This window comes from Lonchura striata, chromosome 4A (assembly GCF_050655825.1).
Source record: "Lonchura striata isolate lonStrDom1 chromosome 4A, ASM5065582v1, whole genome shotgun sequence".
NCBI lineage: Eukaryota > Metazoa > Chordata > Aves > Passeriformes > Estrildidae > Lonchura > Lonchura striata.
In genome coordinates this window covers 13747994-13757965 of record NC_140742.1, presented here as the reverse complement: position 1 = coordinate 13757965, position 9972 = coordinate 13747994, and the positions used below count along the sequence as shown (strand labels likewise).

Genomic DNA, 9972 nt, shown 5'->3' with positions numbered 1-9972 from the left:
TCAAGACTGTATGTACTTCCACCAAAAGATTAAAAAAATATTTGGGAAAATGCTAAATTAAGGTTTATTTTTCAGGGATTTCAAAAAGGAGTAACTACAGAGAGCCCCATGGATACTTGTCTTGCAAGATATTACTTACCAACTAAACCAAATTCCCATTAAAGCTTTGCATCCCATACTTCTGAAAAGTCCAAGTCACAATCTGCTGTCTCTGGGCACGTCTGCACAGAACAATTTAATCTGCTTGCCAATGCCAGTCCCATGGGAAGCTGTGAGCATATGGCCAGAGATCTTAAATTGAATCTGTCTTCAACCAAAAGCCACAGTGGGGAGGGTGCGGAGGGCTCGGATCAGGAAGATCTGTGCTTGCTGAGCAGCTGGGCTGATGATGAACACTGGGCTGAGGCAGCTTTCAGCTATTCCATTGTCAGGCCCTGCTGCTAAAATCCCACCCAGGACAGAGGCAGCTGGGATTTACCATGGACTGCAGCAGCAGCACTGCCTGACCAAGGGCTCCTTCCCCACCCTGCAGCACTTTGAAGCCGGGGCAGGAGGGATGCATATCAGCAAAACCACAAAGATCTCTAAGAGATACTAAGAACTATTGTTACAATTCTTTTCTGATAGTATTTTAAGCCCAAATTCCATATTGTCACTGCTTCAAACATCAGCCCTACAACCATAAGCTTAATTAAAAATAAAGTAAACTATTTATAGTTTCCTCCATTCAATTCCATCTACTGCTAAAAGTAACAGGATTCCTTTGAACATATATTGATTCTCTAAGCCTTGAATAGATCACAATAATCCAAAAATAAGCATTAAAGAATATAGTAAGCGGCACAGGAAAAACAAACAAACAAAAAAAAAAACCCAACAACAAAAACAAACATATCAATTATAATCTTTGTTGCTCCTCATTTACTTTGGTACACTTCGTTGTTTTTATTTCAGCTGAATGATTCCAAACAATAAATCTAACATCCCAAAATTGTATCCAGTCAGTACTTGGTTTAAGAATGTCAGAAATTTGACTAGTTAAGAAAAATGGCTCCGCTACAGAGTGCCCACTGGCAGAGTTAGTGTGTGCCAGAGCAGCTTAGGACTCCATTTTTCTGGTCAAATAATTAATCATCATCTTCATACTTTAACTGAAGGGTGTTCCCCTCATACCCAATAGTCACAGTGGCATACTTTGTTTATGATATTTAACAGGTTAAGTAATTGGCATATATATCGTGTATAAAAAACAGGTTTTATTTTATATTTATATATTCTATAATATAATATTAATTAGTCAACAGAAAGAGTTCAAAAACTCAGTTCAAACCCTAGTGAAGTCAACAGAAAGACTCCTTCCAGAACAGATATTCACTGGAATATCAATGTAAATTTGAAATACCTCTTCTAAAGAACACAGAAGCCTCTCTTCTAAAAAGCCCAACTTGTGTTACTGCCTGCCAACAAACAATTTCTCCGTGTAGCTCCTGTTGTATTAAAGACAACTCTTAGACAAAGACCTCAACAATTGTCACTGACAAGAAGATATCCACTGTGGCCTCAAGATTTACCCTCAGTATTTGACAAAAAATTGATTTATAGAACTGGAAATAGATTACCCTGACATAGCAATTGTTCTAAGCAGTGATCTATAAAACTAACACTGAAATATAACCCGGCAGCTGTCAATCAGATAAGGACTTGGAAGAAATGTCCTTTGACATGATTCAGTTTCAGATATCCCTGGCTATCGTGGAGCTCAGTGAGGCCACTCACTGCTTAAATAAGAACTGCCTTACAAAAATCCCATGACAACAGGTTCTCTTATGATTTTAACAGTGAGCTTCTTATCTTAATTGTAAAAAGCATATAGAATCAAGGTGAAAATCCCTTATTCTTCTAGAAATTAAAAATTAAAAGATAATGCTTTCTATTTTCTATTTATTCCACTTTTGTAGAGAATCTCATATTTAGTCATCCCTTTAGTCCTTCCTTAGCAAGCATGGAATATAATGTTACAAATCCTTATTAATGAAAAAAAAAAGTTATTTTTTTTAATGTTTACCAAAACTTTTGGTGGCCAAGCCAAGGGAACCTCCAGCAGTGTCACACTGAAACTTTTAATTGAGGTGAGAGCAAGAACCCTCAGCTGTAAGAGCTCAGATTTGTCATGTCCCTGCAGCTCCCTCCAGCATAACCATTTCTTCTGCGACAAAAATACTAATCCAGATCTCAGACCATTTGTCATGCCTGGGGAAGAGAAAGAAGAGGAAAGATATTAGCAGGAAATAGATTATTTGTTTTCAAGTCAAAGCTGAGTATTTATGTTACACCCAGCACTGGAAGCCAGCACTTGGGAAAGTGAATCCTCACAAACATTTAGGGTTAAATCTGAATATTTCAAGTCAATGGTTTACAATGGATTTCTCTGCTAGTGTTTTCTCAGATCTTAAAGTACTGTGGCACTCTGGCAAAGAACTGAAGTATTAATCAAAATATTTTGCACTATGCTTCTCATTAAAATTTCCCTTTTTGTACAGCTGTATTGGATTTACTGTTCCAAGAGAGCAGCAGAAGATCCCTCACAGACGTACAAATAATCAACCTTGTTGGGAGGTAAAATGAAGTGAAAATATTAAGAATATAATCTGGATTTTTCGTATAAAATAGAAACATATAAAATTTATCATGTTCGAGTTACTAAGAATCAATAAGGGGTTCTGCAAGAATAATATTTCCTTTCTACCAATTTAGACTTTCTAAACCTGATAAAAGTATAGTGTGCAGCTTTATTTCTGATTATTTCTTTCCTTTTCCCTGGTGAGGAAGCCTGCAGAATAAATTGTTTGAAATACTGTAGTTAGTTGACAAAAGGGTATATCTGATATTTAACAATATCTGACACAAAGAAGTTAGCACATGCCACTGCAAGGGTTGTTTCAGAGAATATTTACCACAATTATGACAATTTTGGACTTCTCACTTCACCTTTGAAAATTTATAATTTACACAAAAGGATATATTTTTTTTTTTATCCTTTGGGGTTCATTTTGTAATGTAAACTGTTTAATTTTTGCTTAGCTTACATCTGCAGCATTATTAATACCTAGATGTACTAAAATTCTCTTCATTAGGAGCTTTGAAACAACTTTAAATGCTGAAAATGTGTATGGCCATGAAAGTTATACAAAAATAGACCAAACCACAGACAGCAACTAGCATAAATTTCTTTAAAACAGCACTAAAGAGATATATTGGGAAAAAATGGGAATTTCTCTAAATTCTTTCAAGCACTCCCACAGTTATTAGCATTTTCATAAAATTAACTTGCAGGAGACTCTCCTAGTAAAATTAGAATTATTTTTTTTTTCCATGGCAGCAAAGTCTATTAGGGATATAGATATAATGAAAGACACTTCTGAGCTATTATTCAGCAGTGCTAATAGCTTTCCATGCCTAAAGATTAGCTACAATGAAGTATCCATGAGCATTTCAAATCCAGCTCTGTGCTCACCACTCCAGATCAGGCTGTTTAATTACATTCATGAAGTAGATGAAGCATTGGTAAATGGGCATGAGTTACACTGTACACAACACATGAAATTATCACATTATTAGCGGGATGTAAATATCTGAAACAAAAATATGGATTACAAACTGCTTATAACATCAGCAGCTTTCATAAAATAGAGGCTCTCATGCATAATTCAGACACAAACAATATTGACTCCTGCTTTACTGAAGACAAGCCATTATTTTTCTCTCTTACCCCTGCAAAGATATAAACACCAAGAGGTTACAAGCCTATTTGTATTCTCTGGGTTCCAAGTGCAGCAGACACACACCTAAAAAGTAAAAAAATCTGAGTTCTTATCTACTTCAATATCCCTATCAAAATCCACCAGTCCCTTCCAATGCAGCACCTTTGCAAGTTGTCACTGAACTTTGTCTTTAGTGACAGTACCCCTAAGGTTTTAGTCCTAGGAATATTCTAGAATTCCATATTTTTCTAAAGATGAAAATGAAGTTTCCTTCCTTCAGGTCTTCCCATCTTTCTCCTCCAGAGCCAGGGCTGAAAGCGCAGAGAGCCATGAGCTCAGCCCTTGCAGAGTGTGGGTGCAGGCTCTCCATTACAGAACAGACTTCAGGCAGTTCTGGGCTTGTCTCGTCTCACACACACAAACTTCACCTGGACAGAGCTGTTCTGTAAGAGGAATAATTCCTGTTCTTCAAATTGTAAGGCCCTTTTACCTTCCTGTTTAGGCAAGCCACAATAATTCTCCTTTGTTGCTGCCTCAGGAGCAAGGCAAAACTTCCACCCACCACTTCATTGCACTGCACATTGACTATCTCACACAGACCCAGCTCCCACTGCAGCTCTCTTCCCATATGTGATAAGCATGTGAAAGGCTTATTTCATTTTTCTTTTTTTGCCTGGTCAGCCAAGTTGTCCAGCAATGGGCTTTGCAAGGCTGCATCTCCCTCTCTTAGCTACCATGTGACAAATTTCAGTACATTCAAACCACAGGGCAGAACACAAATTATTTTCCAGTCACGAAACTTCCATGCAGAGTCTGGCTGCCCGTTAATTTCTGGTCATCAAACTTCTCCCAACATCTCCAAATTCCTTAATGTGAATCCCTGCATGTGGTGTGCACACATCCTGCAGGATTCCTGGTGATATCTAACCTGCCAGTTCCAAACACACAACAGTGGCCATGATTTTCTACTTTCCTGTTTAGGATGAGGGTGGGAATCTCTGAGGACAAGGAGGCAAAAAAATCCTGTCCCTCCTCCTTTACCAGCTCAGGGAAGTGACTATAAAAAATGTTTCTACTTCAGACTTTCATGTGCTGTAGTGAAAATGAAAGCTCATTCTAAAGGACATAACTGAAGTTATTTGAAAACATCTCTAATTCCAACACTGAGCTTTTTAACACTTCTGCTGCATTTCAAAATCCAGCACTTGGCTCTTTCACTGCAAACTTGAAACACCTGAAAATCTTTGGGCCTATCTTATTTACTGTATATCCTAAAAGTGTGGCAATCCCTAGATTTTTATGCAATCAGATGAAATGGGTGCAGTTGATGTAGACTATTTCAAAATTATTTGAAATAATATTTCCATTTCTGCAAGTGCAGGGAAGATGCATAACTGAAAGATCATTTAAAGAAATGTGATTTTAGTTAAAATAGATGCAGCAAACCTCAGTGGGTAAAGGTAGTAATAACAATGCAATATCTTTGCCAACAGCCAAATGCTGCTTAGAGAATTCTTTCTCTAAAAAAAAAGTCTTTTTGAATTGATAGGATGTCTTAATTCTTGAGATGAAAGAGCATTTCAATAAGATAGAACCACTTTCAGTAATTATTAACTTCTTACAACTAGGGATAATATGTGAGTCAGATTTTTTGTTTGCTTTTTTTTAATGTATGCAATACAAACATTTAAAGGTAGAAACAAACAGAATATTGCTATAGATTCTTTCAAAATGCCATAGTAAAGCAAGCTCCAGGAAGAGGTAGATCCAACAAGCAGTGTGTTTGTACCAGTTCAGGCTCTTTCAGCCTCACCTAGCAAGGTCACTAAATTTGCTTTTGGTCATGCATAACTATTCAATGACTTTTTAATGCAATTTTCCTTAAAATTGATGAGGAAAATAAAGGTTTCTGCTCATCACCTCTTCCACAAACAGAACAAATGAGGAAATAGAAGTGTGACTTTTTAAATTTTAGTTTTCTCAGGCAAGTAGAGCATTTATCTTCCCCCCTCAGGGTCGAATAGGAATCACACGTGTGCTGGAGTAAATGACTCATGATAGCAAGGGGCAGAATAATAGATCACCCATTTCTATTCCAGTGGCTGCTCCAGCCCTTTTCTTTATGAGCAGGGCAAATGAGGGAAGACATGGAAATCTCTGAAACTGCCAATACCATTCTGCAAGGATTCCTTTCCAAAAGAGATGAACTGAAGGAAAACAAGGGCAGCATCAGAGATCTCTCCCTCTCTTCCTTTCCTCACAAACTGACTGGATTCTCCACAATTTTTTCAATGCCAGCAATTTCACTTTCAATGATGAACTGAAAAGTCACAGCTTAAAGCCCCTGTTTTTCGGTTTATTGAAAATAAGGCATGAAATTAGAATATTTTATAGCTTTTGCATTGCAGGGCTTTTGTTGGAGTTCAACATGAGGAAAGAAGCAAAGCCATAACTTTGATTTGTGTGCACTGGCGACTTTCCCAGCACAGCAGCAGAAACAGCAGAAGCTGGAACTTAAGACATGCAGCTAAGCATGGAGCCTCACCTGGGAAAAGGAGAGGGGAAAAACCAACAAAGCAAAACAAAAACAAATGAACAGAAACAAAGCACAGAACAAAGCAAAGCAAGATAACTCACTGTAGCAACACTAGGGGAAGGTTGGGTAGTTTGCTTTGTCAATGACCAAAGTTGTGAGAGAGTCACACTCAGAGAAAGACCTTTTAGATCTTAGGACATTAAATTACTTTAATAACAGCAGATATTTAGTTTGTTTTAAAACCCTCTGTTAATGTTCTGAACAAAAAAAACATCAATAAGAGTAAACAATATTGATTTTTTTCCCCCCATCTTTATAGCCAATGGCTCTATATATAGGCCTTAAATATTTGTTTGGTTTTTTTTTTGTTGTTGGTGGTTTTTTTTTTTTTTTTGTGATGTATATTTTCCAATAGGAACTAAAAGCCTTTAGCCTCAGTATAAAGGTGTTTAAAATGTCTAAATAATATAGTATGCATGAATCTCATTTTCAGTTCTGTACCCTAAGGATTCCTACCAGAAGACCAGAACATTTCATTATTGAGACACTGCCAGATAATATGGCAATCTGCCTACTACACTGGCCTTTGGTACTAAAGCAGAGTTAAAGCTGTGCTGCAAAGTACAACAGAAAACTGAATCTTCTTTTTTTTTTAATGCAGCAAGGCTTTTTAGGGAAGGGAGAAAAAAGGTTGTTTTGTTTTTCGTTTGGTTTGGAGTTTTTGTTACAATAGGATTTGATTTCTGTAAACAAAATCCCTCCCATTTTCTTAACTGTTCTTAAAGAAAAAATAGTACGACATTGACTTGGACCTTTTAACTAAAGGGCCAGTTTTCAGGATATTTAACAAACTTATTTCCTTCACCATCACCCTTTTTCAAAGTTGGCTGAGAAAGCCCTGAAAGAAAAATACAGGGGTTTTTTGGGGTTTTTTTTCGGCTTTTTTTTCAGAAGAAAGTGTTTCCTTTCTTCCTTCCTACTATTTTAAATATCAGGTAAAAATAACAAAACAAAGTTTACAAGAAAGGATCCGCACAGAAAGGACAATAATTTCTGCCAGGAATAACATCTGGCCTATGTATCTGTAAATAGTGTCTCTGCCTGGGTCCTGCACACAGGAGCTGCCCTGAGCTGCACCCCAAGCTGTGGCAGGGCACAGGGAGGGAGCAGCTCAGCCCATCCCAGGGACAAAGTGACATTTTGATTTACCTGAATACACCCCTCCATACAGAGCTCCATTCATGGGCAGCTGTGTCCCAACCCCACTCGTTCTGTTTGAAATGGCAGGGACCTGTGAATTTTCAATATTGTGGGGATGACAAAACTTTCCAGTTCCCCTTTTTACTACATGGATTGCTGTAAAAACACCAGGCTTTGACAGAATAGTCTCACATCCTATTGGGAAATAACACACCAATCCTCAGGTCTGAAAAGATGTCCAGGTGAACTCAGATGGGGCAGGACATTATGGGACTTTACTGAACCAGCAGTGCTATCCTGAATCCCAGATATTGTCTAAGTATGACAATGCACCCTAAGTTAGGGCACCAAATAAAAAGGCTATTACAAATTATTCTTGTGCATACAACCAGTTTTACTCTTTCTATACCAGCCCTTCAGTATTAACACTTAAAAATCACTAAATAATCTGATAATCTTCACATACAAATTCTTATATACTTTCGCAATGCCCTAACATCCCACTATCCCTGTCTTAAAATAGTAAATAACTTCTCAATTGCACATTGCAAAGTAGCTAAGGTTGAGAAAGCAGTTTGTAAGCAAGCAGCAGAAGCAGCAGTAGCATTGGCTGTATGACTCTATTACACACAAGCTGATTTGCAGAAACAAAAACAGCACCAGGGAGAATTTTTTGACTCTTCATGCAGGTTCAAGTCTATTGGAGATGGAATGTCAACATGCCCCTGAAAATGGAGCATGGTAAAACAGTGACATCCATGGCCTGACAGAACAAAATGACCTGAGCCAGGGCAGGGGAGGGCAGGGAGAAGAGGCAGGAATAATGAATTGCTGCTCTCAGCTCCCTGTGATCCATCCTGCTGCTCTGCCTTCCCAGCCTAATTTTCAATTGTGAAGCCTTGGATCTGCACCCTGTGACCGTGTGAGCTGCATTTTTGATGCCATATAAATTCCACAGCTGTTCACAGGACACTCACTACATCAGCCCTGAGTGCACAACAGTGGTACAAGGACTGGAGAACATTCCCAAAAGGTCACTCTCAAAACAGACACAGAGCTGAGGAAAAAAGGCAAAGCAGACCTTCTGTGATCCCAGGTGGCACCTCAATTACAAGACTATCTTTTCTTGTGACTGCAACAAGCTTCTTTTGAAGATTATACTTTTGGCATATCTGCAAGATTTCTGTAGTGAAATTAAATGGCAATAGTCAGAGATATTTGTATGAAATTACTCAACTGTTTTAAACACCTGTCACAATCTTGCTGTAAGTATCAAAGGGACATTTAATTATAACATTTTGTATTAAAAAATTAATTAATTAATTAATTTTCATTATATTGACTTAGGATGTCCATGAAAATTAATCTTTTGCATTTACAGAAAGCATTTATAACACTGACTGTGAAACAGTGGCTTTTGCCTGAAAGCCTCTGGGAGCAAATCTACAACTCAGCTCCCCAACTCTGCTCACTCCAGCTACAAAACATAGTAAGCATAGAAACCAAAAACCTGCATTTTTATTTCCTGAAGGGATTAATAAATTTTACACAGCACTGATACAGATGATAAATTGCGGATTTGACACATTTGTTGTGTCAGCCCTATTGTTTGGCAGCACAGAGTGAAAAACAACCCTTAAGCCTGCAGAGTAAAGCTGAGACTCTAAAGCTTGCTTTTAATTTTGGATTTCACCTCCAAAAGTTGGTGAATTGAATGCCTTGGAAGGGTCAAGCCATTTGGTGGACATGACCAGAGTTCAAGTCCATAATAAAGCATGAATCCCAGCAGGAGCTGTGGCTGTGCCCCCCACACTGCAGCAAAGGATTGCCAGGTCTGAGTCTCTGTACTCTGAATTTTAGTGCCTTACCCAGACTGGTTAGGGGGCTGATCCTTTTGTTTCTCTAGCTACCCATAAAGAAAAGAATCCAAATTTAAGTGGTACAGCCTAGTCACGATACCATCCAATTTACTTTTTCATTTTGTAATAAAGACAATTATCAGGCCCCCAGTACAGCTAAAGGCTTTTAACACTGTGGGCTTAGAACAGTTGGCAAGGAAAAAATTGTTGTGCAACATGAGCTTTTTTCACAGCTCCCTAAGTCTCCCATTCCTTCCTCACTTTATTCTTCTTCTTCTTCACATTACTTTTCATATTCTTATTTTTAATCATATACCACTTTTCCTCTCCTCTTCACCACCGCAAAACTAAGTGCTCGGGGAGCAAATTTTAATGTATTTTAATTACATGATGTTCTGCTCTGCTGAACTGTTACATCAGAAAAGAAAAAATGAGGAATCTTCCTGTAAAAAGAATATATTTAGACTAGGCATGTTTCTGTGCTTCAGAACCTGTTTAAAATATAGGCTGTGTAAAATTCTGTACAGGAATCCTTTGCATAACATGATTCATAAACATTAATAATATTCAGCAATAATCCTGATAGTTTTTTTTTTTGCTCCCCTCCAAAGACTAA

At 37.8% G+C, this 9972-nt stretch overlaps 1 long non-coding RNA gene across 1 annotated transcript; it reads right to left on the bottom strand.

Annotated features, from left to right (window-relative positions):
* Nucleotides 1-234: 234 nt before the first annotated feature.
* LOC110480125 (uncharacterized) lies at nucleotides 235-8811 on the bottom strand. The gene is made up of 3 exons (XR_002467052.2): nucleotides 8579-8811; nucleotides 3770-3845; nucleotides 235-2250 (listed from the first exon to the last, which is right to left on the bottom strand). It is a non-coding gene; the product is annotated as an uncharacterized LOC110480125 (long non-coding RNA).
* Nucleotides 8812-9972: the final 1161 nt, after the last annotated feature.